Raw genomic sequence first — 12,835 nt, forward strand, 5'->3', positions numbered from 1 at the left:
CACTTCATGCCTCTTGAAAATATTAATTATCATATTGATACAAATTCTACTACTTATTAATGGCTACCATGCTGTACCTACTAAATATTATATATAGAATATAATATTTAAAAAATTAAAGAAAAAAACCACTACATGTCACTTACAAAGTCGCCTCAAAATGAAATGCACCCTTTGAAACAACCATGTAAATCCATACCTTCACCTTTTTAAAGTCCGGTGCCTTCAAAGTACAATGTACCCAAAATTTGTATAGTGAGAAAATGAATTGAAAACTTTCATATATATAGAATATTTTATAGTTTTTCAAAGACCATATGTATAACATATAATTGATTAGGGACTATCTTGAGACCTAAAGAATACTTATATTTGATATTAAATAAAAATACATATATATATATATAAATATATATAAATTAAAATAGGTTTCAAATCTTAGTACTGAATATGACTCATACATAGCTAATACCACCCCATATTAAATATACTAAAAATTATATAACAAAATACCAATTTCGCACTACATTTCTATAACAAAGTCACCACAAATACAAAACCCCTAATCTTTAAACACCTACAAAACCAGCAAACAGGACAACCTTGACCCCCCACACCCTTACAATAAATCACACAAACACACAAAACAAGAACCTACACACTTCACACCATCACCACCAATGGAAAACCCAAACTCACATCAAAACAACAAAATGTACCCAAAACCTTAAACACTACAACACAACCACACACACACAAATACCTATTACCAAACCTATCTACTAAATCCATTTACAACAAAATAATCAAACCTTTAAATTAACATTACCTAACTCTTGAAGAACAAATCTTTGTTTCCATTAATAGAGCCTGTTTTCAGGTGGTGAATTCGGGCCAGTTAAAGTTTATTGCCATTTACTGGGAATTAGTTCTTTTTCCCTTAACTTTAAAGGCCTTTTGCAGGGTAGTGGATTCAAATTATTATTTATGCCTCTTGCTCCCTTCACTATTAATTCCCCTAAACTCAAGCGCTACGCAGCACGTCAGTAGAATAAATTATTTCCTCACTATCCCACCAGGCCAGGACTTTACCTCAACCAAGCACTCAAAGAGCACCCACACCAGCACGCCAACAATACAACACATACACCCACACTGTACGGAACCCACAATTTCAACCCTCAACCAACAACAAGCACTACCCTACACAACACCAAGGCAATTTAGGTTCATCAGCCAAGGGAACTGTTCCCCCAAATGACAATCTCGGGGAGAAGTTCCCTTCTCCACCCACACACATAGCCTAGAAAACGCCAAATGCTAATCCACAACTGGACAAAGCAAAGTAAAGGTACTGGCCCAACCACCAACAGATTCTCCAGTCGCCAAACATCATAAAACACAAAATCATTGTCCTACAAGGCAAAAAATCAACCTCCATAAAGTCCAATAGTTGCACCTGACACACCTAAAAAACCTAAACCAAAAGGCTGCCACTCCTTAGGCAAAATACAACTAACACATTTAAAGGTACCAGAGCAAGAAAATATCCCTCACTACTGGAAACGAAGGTACTACTCCTGGCAGAAAAGGCCATAACCCAGCCCGGTCCTCCAGCAGTAGAATCTGACCCTGCAATGTTATTGTAAAGACCAGACAACCTCCCATCATAAACACATTAGCAGGGGTTTGTTCTGCCCTGGAGCACTGCTCACCAAGAAACTACTTAAGAGAATTACCATTCACCAACTAATCTGGCCATAAAGCGCCATGCCATTGGAAGTCACAAAACAACCAATGCTTAAAGAGACTTGCAAAAGTATAGGCTCTAATCGGCAAATTGCTCCCAAAAGCCTTTAGCAATCTCAAGAAACCACATCTGTATGCACAATACAAAAAGATTAAGCTCCAAGCCAGGATACTCAATGCACCACTGCCACTCAGTGGAAAGCACAAGGTGTAGTACCTGTAACGGTAACACACCAGGTACCCAGCAGACATCTGAACTCACCATGTTACACGATCGGCAAACACAAATGGGGGTACAATATCAGACCTCAGCCCAGGTGCCCCCAGCATCTCCTCAAATGATCCCAAACACCGAAATTGATCAATTTCACTATTGGAACTTCATGATCAAACCCACCCACCTTCCTGGAGACATTGAAATCAATGCCTGCAAAGACGGAAAACTCTCCAATACTAATTGTGCATACAATCGGACAAACCACCCAGGGGCTGAATCACAATTAAATACTGATTACTAAACTCTGCCAGAGTAAACAATGACCTAGACCCAAAATGGCAGTACAACTTAGTAACTAACACGGTTAGGTCAGAAACCCACCTAGGCTAACTCCCAACCAAACCTTTGGAAATCACCTAAACACTCAAAGGAATTTTACTATTCATCCAGAAGAAAGTCACACCTCAGGTAAGGACATGTCCGACGACCTTAAAAGGCATAATAGCAACAAGTACAATCACCATCCAGGAAACCACTACACCTCAAGAAGAACAAGAGGTTTACCCGCTAAACAGCTTATGGGATGAAACATCCAGAAGGCAAATCCACTAGAAGGACTCCCTGACACAAAGCCTATCAACAGATTATGGCCTACATAGCTTCAGCCCACAAAAATCAGCGTCTCAGTGGCATATAAACCTCGACATTTCATACTTAGGCAGTCCTGTCAGAGATCATGTTTTAAAAAAATTCAAGTCATAGGCCAGACCCCTACTACAACCTAAGAAAACATAAATGAATTGTAAAGAAAATTCCTTAACAGATCATGGCTTGTTAAAAACCAGCTAATTAAGTAAGGGCTATAACACTTTCAAGAGCCTTATGGCCGGAACAGAAATACACCCTAGACCATTCATTTTCTAAAAATCATTTAAATTTAAAAAAGCTTATAGCCTACATGTAGAGGCTTTTCAAATCGACCCATAGGTAGACATCCATGTATAATTAAAAAAAATAATAACACAAAAACAAAATATATCAGTCTACTAAACTGGATTCCAAGCCCTTATATAGTCAACCATGGTGACTTAAAGCCAGAATGAAATATCCATAACCTCCACCTTATAAGAAATGTGGCTGCCAATCCAGTACTAAATATACGCCAATGAATACATTTGGAAAAGTAATTGTACGCCCTTTAAACTATATAATAATTACCCATAAAATTTTTCAAAGATCATATTTTTTGATATGAATTTATTTTAAAAAGTTATCTGTAAGGACATATTTATATTTGAATTAAATAAATACATATATAATATTACAAAATACCCATAAAAAATTATAAATTTAGAATGAAATATTTCAGTATTAATCTAATACGACACACTACGAATATTCAAACAAGTCACCTACAAAATCAAATAGAGACTGAACCACCCATATTAATCTACAAACACCAACACACCTCACTAAACTTAAAAAACACCCAAACCTATTAAACCAACCCAAAGCCTCATGCAAAACCACTACTTCAATACCACTCCTTCCACTACACGAGACACAAACCCCAAAGCACCTACACACAGCACACATCACACACACACACATAACAAGACAACCAAAATCAAAAACCTACAAAAAACTACACAAAAAAAAAAATACAACTACTAATCCCACACACACACAACCTTTACCCACTCAAAAATTGATCAGTACTAGATCTAATCAAAACCTTAAACAAACAATTCCATCCTCCTAAGAACAAAATCTTGTTCCCATCAGCTTAGAGTTTCATTTTTGGGCATCCGAACAGGCTTTTAATTTTTGACCCAACCTATTAGGGGAAAGTCTTTTTTCACCTTGATACTTTGGCAGCCGTTGCGTGGTGATTTTCCATAAGTTATCTTATTTCCCTTGGGCTATTCTACTCTCAACTACCACTAAAAACACATTCCCCCACTTGCTGCAGCGTAGCTAGATAAAAATCACCCAGACACTCCTTCCGGGGCCCAAACTTATCAACCCAACCTAAGCACTCAAAGCCACCTACTCCCAGCATTGCCAAACAATACAAGTATCTACCCAGACCTTATGCAACTGGGACCGACTATTACACTCACAACCAACAACAAGCCCACCCTACTATAAGCATTCAAGGAAGAGTAATTACGCCAATAGTGGGTCTCTACCTAGCTGGAAAATCTGTACACGACACTTCACCACACCCAACACAAGATTCAGAAGTATTAAAAACATAAGAAATTCTCTAAAACTGAACAAAACACAAAAGTTCACTTGCACACACCTCCAGACAATAGCCTCTAAAAACCTGCAAATTCATAAAACACAAAATAAACCTCAAACTTAACAAAACCACAAACCTACAAAACCTCAAGAAATCAAGCACTATGACCTCCCACACAACGCAAAAGAAAGGATTAGTTGCCTCACAACAAAGAAAAATAAAAACTACCCATCTATGGGGACAATAGAAATCACTGCATCCCTGTAGGCGGAAGCAAGTTACTCCTGCCTCAGACAAGAATCTCCATAACCAAGACAGGTACCCGCAAGTCCCCAATCCCGAAATGTCATTTTGGAAACTGACTTTCACATGGTAAGAAGGTTCATTACCAGTCCAGTCCCCTACCGGGTACATCCTGCCCCAAAATGCTATCAGATAAAACTACTTTAACAATGTGCAAGGTTTCTCAAAGGATCCATTTTGCACCTCCAACAAACCGACAAGCACATAACAAAAACTGAGGTCACCTAGTTTTGGAATAACCAATGCAGCACCAAGTGCCTTTAGGCAATCACACATCACAGCTGAAAGCAAATTAAGTACTGAGGGAGCACCCAATCCAGGTAAATCCAAATGCACCAGCACTCCTAAAAGAAAAATGACATCTATATGGAAACCTGCCCCAGGGCCCCATGATACCAGGTACACTCGTGACTGCACGAAGCCCACACAAAGGGGTACATACCTCAGATACCACACTCATTTTGGGAGCTGTGTTAAGAGATCCATGTCCAACACATGGGAATTTGCAATCACATTGCTTCTGCAAAGACCCTTCAACCCGGCCACCCTCACTTTCGAAACTGAAAAAACCCGGCTCCCCCCCTTTAAAGAGGTGAAAACAATTGCCTATACACAACATGGACAGGTTTCACAGGCAAGTAGTAATCAACCATACTATCACTGGCCAAAAAAAACCCCCTAAAAATCACAGGTAAACACAGTCAACCAGTACTTTTAATAGACAATACAACCCCATGGAGGATACTCCACACAAACTTAAAAACCCTAAACCTTCTAAGCAAACTTGTATCCCCCGACTAAGTCACACCCCAATGCAAAGGAAACCCCCAGACCCAGTTTAACAATCACTTAGAGAAACAGGAAAAGAAGCCATCCCAGAAAACAACCTACTCCCAAAAGAAACAGCTGGTACCCCCAAAACAGGCTTAAAAGGAGAAAATTCAGCAAGCAAATCCCAAGAGGAAACTCCCTGATACCAAAGCCTCAACAAAATTAGGCCTCAACAATCTTTCAGCCGATGTAAAGTCAGGTAGCAGTGCATAGACTCAAGCTACCCACCAACTACAAATAGGATTCCTAAAGATACATGCTCTAAAGAAATTAACTAAAGAGAGCCCATACACCTCAGAAAATAATGATAGATGGAGAAAATCACTCTGAGACTCATGTTTTGGGAAATGCCAGCTACATTATAAGCTCATACACCTCAAGAAACCTGGATTGATGGCTACAAAACCACCTGGGACCACTCATTCTATAAAATCAAGAAAATTAATAATTTATACCACACATTCTACTAGGTTATTAGGCCTCACACAAGTCTATACCTCTAGAACCATGTATATGATTATAAACAACTATAATAAAAAAAACAAAAAATATAAAATGGGTACCAAACCAAAAATATCAAGTCGACCATGCTGATGGAAACCACCATTAAATAACACTGAGGAACACGATCCCATGTGGTTTCAAAATCACAGTAATAATATAATTCCGTATGTACACAGTTCAGAAGAAATTCCCATTATATACATTATATAAAAATTCCATTTTTTAAAATGATCATATTATCAATGGGGTTCTTTTTTAAAGTTATAAGGACTCATATTTAATAATACCTATAATATATATATATATATATATATATATATATATAAAAAAATTATATATAGGTTTTCAAATTTTAAAGTTTTATTCATATAGACTAAATATGAACAGCCACTAAAAAAACAAAACACAAACACTATCAAAAGGGGAAACCTTCACCCGTGACCATTCTGTAATAAACTCCTCCACTCACAAAACCCACCTAAAAAAACTTCACACCTTCAAAGCAAATGGGACCAAGCTCCTACCCACAACTTAATATACAACCCATACTACCACAAAACACAAAAACTAACACCTACACTTACATTCACACATCACACACACACACATAAAACAAACTCACAAAAAACCCACACACTAAAAATAAGACAACACCAAACACTAACACAACAACTCACCAACCACAACAAAAAACCTTTTACCACTTCAAATTTAAACCACAGAACTACAAAATTTTTCCAAAATTTATGCATCTCTTACAAGCAAAGGAAATCCTTGTTCCCACCCTAGCTTAGAGTCCGTTTCAGGTGGTGATTCCAGCCGTTACAAGTTTCTATTGCCCTACTTATTTCATAAAATTTCTGTACAAGAGACATTTGACACCGTTTGAGGTGGGGGACCAAAAATTAATTCTCGGCCAAATTCCCCAAATTTCCTCCATCATCTCCCTCAACCAACACTCAAAGCTTCGCAGCACGTAGCACATAAATACCGCCCAATAACTCCTTATTCCCTGAAACTTTACCCCTCACCAACAACTAAAAGCACCTCACCCTAGCTTTTCCAGGCCAAAGCAATCAGGTTATCCCGACCTTGATTGCCCACCAGGGCAAGGATGTTTATTACCCTGCCAGAACAAACAGTCCCCTACTATCAGATGGCAAAGGGAATTCAGCCACTAGCTAGCTGTATCGGACCCTAGGCAATGTACACTGCTATGTCACAGAAACCATCTTCTCCCCCCCCCCAAACATAGCAAAATATTCGCCAAATTGCTAAGTTTCCAAAAAACTGGCAAAATCAAACAAAGATCAAACACCACAGCCCAGCCAACAAGACACTAACCAGCAAGCCAAAAACATGCATAATACAAAAATTCTCAAACCTAAACCAAAAAAGTAAAAACCCTAAATGGGCACCAAAGCAATTGCACTGCTCCCACCAGACTGGTAAGAGACCAGTGTGCCCTCACATGAACAATAACATCCTACACACAGTATGGACATAGCAGAATGACTCATCATGGGGGGAAAGCGAGGTACTGTTACTCCTGGAGAGCAAGAAAAGGTACTTTCACCAGACCCGGTCCTCCAGACAAACCAGCACTGACCAAAATTCATAGTTAAAAATGATCATCAACTGGACTAAACAAAAATAAAATAGACCTCTGGTCACCCTACTTTGTGATGCCCCTCACAAAATCCTGACTACAAAAAGATCAATTAACATGGCTGCTCACTCACATAAGTACAAATGACCCCAAATGTATGGTGAAAAAAATGACATCCCCCCAAAGCTGGATCATGTAAAGGTTGTGCCTGTGGGACGAAGTGCATCAAGCCCCACCTGAACGTTACGATGTCATTTTGAATACTGGCAAGCTCTGTGCTTTAAAGGATCTTTGGGCCAAAGTTACACCTCTTGATAGCAAAACCCAAACAGTACCTACCTGATAGGAAAGCTCAATGCCCCAATGCTTTCATTCAAAAGTCAAACATACTCTGTAAATAAAAATTGTAACTGGAATCCCTCCGACTACCAGGATAAATCCAAAGCCGGCTCAAGACCCTAAAACGAAAAGAGCATCTGTCATAATAATCGGTAAACCCTCCAGAGGGGGCCCAGCATTACCCTACAACTGCACTTTTGGCAAATCGGCAAACAAAGAGGGTTTCAATTCACCTCATCCCTAGGCCTTCATCCTCGGGCCCTTTGAACATAGTCCACTAACCCCCGGAAATTGGGAATTTCAATTGCCTACTACAATCAAAACTGAGGAAACCCCCCTTCCTGGAGAATTCAAAAATGAATCCCGACTCTGAATGGAAAGTGACACATTGGCGAACTACTAGTACAAGGCCCAGGCCCAGCACTGGAACCACAACTTTGCCAGATCACTAAACACCAAGGGAAACTATCCATATCAAAAAGGGAAAACTTGAAAAGGGAGTTGCCATCCCGTAGATCGAGTAACTAACCCTGGAAAGGCAATCCCCAAACCCCAACTAAAAACCACTAAAACCTTTCTAAGGAAAATTTCTCCTACCAAACCGGTAAGTTTAAACCCCCTAAAAGGAAACCCCAGACCCCCATAAACAGAAAAATTATGAGAAAACATCAGAAAGCATCCCTAAAAAAAGCACACTGCACACAAAGGAACCACGGGACCTGCCCAAAAAGCTTATGAGGAGGAAACAGTCAGTGACCAACCATAAGAAAGACACTTCCACCAAAGCACCCAACAAGGATCTGCTCCACAAAGTCTTAAGCCACTGAAACCAGATGTCTAGTGGCTACCTACTCAAACACTGTACTTAGGCAGATCCATCAGAGTGATCCCATGCTTAAAAGAATGAAGTAATGGACAGCTCCCTAAGATAAGAACACCAATGATAGTGAGAATAACCGGGACCACCATGTTTGGAAAATTCCAAGTAATCTGGCTTGATACACACTTCAGAAAGCTTACATTGGTAGGCAAAAAATACCCCTGACCATTATAGGTTTAAAAAATAAAATTAATCAATGGGGCGTTGATAGCCGACACATTCTAGCTAGGCTTATTAATGGCCTCGGACACATAGCCTAGTACCTACCTATGAACCTATATATATATATATATATATATATATATATATATATATATATATATATATATATAGGTCTACTTTACATGGTCGACTTTTCACAAAGTCGACCTTCATATGGTCGAGACCATGTGATCGACTTTTGGAAAGCCAACCATGTAAAGTAAACACAAAAAACACAACAAACACTTATCTAAAAACTGTGGGGAGGGTCCGCCCCCCCACAACCCCCGTAACTTAAATATACCAACTCCGTGATCGTACTACAGTGCAGAAAAGGGAAATTTTCCCATTCCACTCTTCCACTCTGTATGGAGATAGCGGTTCCCCATGGTCGGCTTTTCAAAAGTCGATCATATGGTATCGGCCATATGAATTTCGATTTTGTGAAAAGTTGATCATGTGAAGGGGACCTATATATATATATATATATATATATATATATATATATATATATATATATATATATATATATATATATATATATATATATATATATATATATATATATATATATGTATATATAGGTGTACTTCTAAATCTTGAGATACTGAAAGACTGACTTTCAGTATCTTGAGATCTAAATACCGAACAGCCACTATACCGAAATATTACAAAACCGAATGTCACCATACCGAAAATTCAAAATACCGAATTTTCAGCAAGTGACATTCAGTTCTGTAATATAATCTCCATCACAACATCACAAACACCACCTCCCCCCTAAATCTTTAAAAAAAAACACCTACAAAACCTATGCATAAGCAAGGGGACAAGCCTCCCTGCACCCCACCCCCACTACTTATATATACCAACTCCGAGGTCGCACTACCACAGAAGACACAAAAAACCTAAGCACCCTACACTTACTTTGCACACCATCACACACACACACATGGGAAAAACACAGAGACTACACATTCAAAAAACACACCGCCTTCAACAGTAACACACACACACACACACACACACACACACACACACACACACACACACACACTCACCCATCTAACCCAACCAACTCCCAAAACTTCCCACAACACTACAAAACAAAGAATCCTACCCAAAACCCTTAAACACTAACAACTTACCTGAATCTCCGTACACAGCCACACATCGTCTGCCCTTTGGACTCACCACAGCCCCCAGGGTGTTTACAAAATGCATGGCAGTAGTCGCAGCTTACTTCAGACTGCAAGGATTCTGGGTATTTCCATATTTTGACAACTGGCTCTTCACTGCCCCAACCAGGCACCAACTAATCCAGGCAAGGGATTACTTTTTCAACCTTGCCATTCATCTAGGTGTCACCATAAACCTAACAAAATCAAATCTAGCTCTGGTGCAGAGTTTAGAGTTTACTGGGGCCTTCTTGAACATATCAAGTCAGATTGGATCGCTACCCCCTCATTGAGTACCAACACTGAGGGATCATGTTCGAGCCATCCTGATCTGCTCATCTCCACTGGCAAAGCTAATACTTCAGGCTCTTGCATCTATGGCAGCTGCCATTCCTTTAGTTCCGTTGGCCAGGTTTTTTATGCACGTGCTTCAGTGGACTTTTGCAGCTCAGTGGTCTATTCTCTATCAGCCCCTATCTGCTCCTATCAAGTTGATGTCAGTTTGCAGAAAACACCTACAATGGTGGCTTCTGTCCAATGATCTGACAATCGGCAGAACATTCTTACTACCGTCTCCATCAGCCACTGTGACCACAGACGCTTTCCAGATGGGGTGGGGGGGACATTTCAATGGAAAGATGGTCCAAGGAACATAGCATATGCAGAGACCAGATTGCATATCAATGTTCTGGAGATGAGAGCAGTTCTTCTCACGTTGCAAGCCTTTCAGGATATTCTCCCTCTAGAAACTATTGTGATTCACAGACAACATGTCAGTCATCTGGTACATCAACAAACAAAGAGGAACCCACTCTTATTCCTTATGCAGAGAGACCATAAGGGTCTGGGAATGGGCGATATCTTCAGACCAATTTCTGCTTGCAACTCACATACCAGGGAAGTCCAACATCCTTACAGACAAACTCAGCATTTCCATCCTGACCAATTATGAGTGGTACTTCAACCAAAAAGTAGCAGACTTGATCATTAGACATTGGGGCCAACCATGCTGCAACCTATTTTCATCCCCTCAGAACAACAACTGCAGCAACTACTTCACTCTGATCCCCCCTCCAGGGAAGTCCCTGAGGGATGCTCTAATTCATAATTGCCCCCCCAGTCTCCTCTACCCTTATCCCCCTCTACCCTTAATCCCAAAATTTCTACAGAAAGCAAAATGGTTAATACCTTGGTAATCCTCATTGCCCCCTTTTGGTCTCATAAGATTTGGTTCCCCTTTCTCTGGTCTCACCTGAAATCTCTTCTGTGGATACTGTAACCAAACAAGATCGCCTTCTTCACCTGCTAGAAGGTTTTCACCCCAATCTAATATCCTTCAAACTGCATGGTTTCTCCTACTTCCCAGAAATCAGCAGCCAAGAAGCCTATAGGACCAAATGGAAGAGATTTGTCTTCTGGGCCTCCAAAGAGAACATTGATCCCTTTTCAGTTTCAATATTAGCTATCCTTCTCTTCCTCATGTCTCTTTTCAAACAGGGGAGCCCGTTTCTCTACAATCAAGCTTCAGTTAGCAGCCATCTTGAACTCCCATTTGGGAAATATGTTTGGTTCTCCTGCAACCTCCAAATTGTGCAAGGCCTTATTGAAAGGAATCTTCCTCCTCAGACCTCCAGTTAAAGATCCTTCTCCACCATGGGCTCTCACTGTGGTCTTACAAGGCCTAACTCAAAAAACCTTCAATCCAGCTCGTGATTGTGACTTAAAATTACTCTAATGGAAGACAATTTGTCTTATTACTATTACTTCAGCAAAAGAATTTTGGAGATCCAGGTGCTGTCTTCTAAGCCTCCTTACGTCATTTTCCATAAAGATAGAGTGGCCCTTCATACTAATCCTTCTTTCATGCCCAAGGTATCTATAAAATCCAACCTCAACCAGTCCATACAACTGCCAGTTTTCTTGCCAAATTTCTCTAACCAGGGAGAACATATGTTACATTTGCTTGATATTCATAGACAGTTATGTTTTTGTCTTCATAGGACAAAATCTTTTCGAAAATCAGACCAACTATTTATGTCCTTTACTCATAACTGCCTAGGTCAGGTGGTTTCAAAAGTTACTCTTGCAAAATGGATAACAAGACTTTATTACTTTGATTTATGGTAAGAACAGATTACAGTTACCTTGTCGTCCTAAGGCCTAGTCAACTAGGTCTATGTCCACCTCATCTCCCTTTTCTTCCAGGGCATCTTTAGATGATATCTATGCTGCAGCCACTTGTTCAAAATCCCATACCTTTGTCATGCATTACAAGTTGGACATTGTTTCCAGGAGCAGGGCTTCCTTCAGTTCTACACTGCTCCTGCATATCCTTCCTTGAGGCCACTCAGGACTTATATAGCTGGGGACTCTGACACAGCCATGTGGAGGATTGAAAGGGACAACATCAGATTTATAAGTTATGTACTTACCATAACTTGGTATCTCTGTTGTCCTCTTTCATTCCTTGTCAACTTCCCTCCCAGCCATCCCCCTACCCAGTGCTCTAGAAGACCTGGGGAGAACTGTTTAGGAACTGATGTTCCTGCTTTGAGCTCTGGGTTCTTAATGTTAATTCTTTCTATCTCTCTGCACACTGTCAGCTATTTGGGTGGCAAACTCGATCTGAGGGAGTTAGGCAAAGGACAGGGCATTATGGGAAGTGGAGGGAGCTCAAGACTTGGATCCTAGTCTGTAAGAATGCAGCCGAGTTGGATCTGATGGTCAGATCCTTGACCCAATCGTGAGGATGAGTGAAAGAGGGCAACACAGATAG

At 40.1% G+C, this 12,835-nt stretch overlaps 1 protein-coding gene across 1 annotated transcript in view; it reads right to left on the reverse strand.

Annotated features, from left to right (window-relative positions):
* Positions 1-12,835, reverse strand: part of STAB1 (stabilin 1) — a 2,761,215-nt gene that overhangs the window by 2,611,572 nt on the left and 136,808 nt on the right. The window lies entirely within an intron of this gene.

The sequence above is a fragment of the Protopterus annectens genome, chromosome 7.part1, assembly GCF_019279795.1.
Source record: "Protopterus annectens isolate FY-2018-M chromosome 7.part1, PAN1.0, whole genome shotgun sequence".
NCBI lineage: Eukaryota > Metazoa > Chordata > Ceratodontiformes > Protopteridae > Protopterus > Protopterus annectens.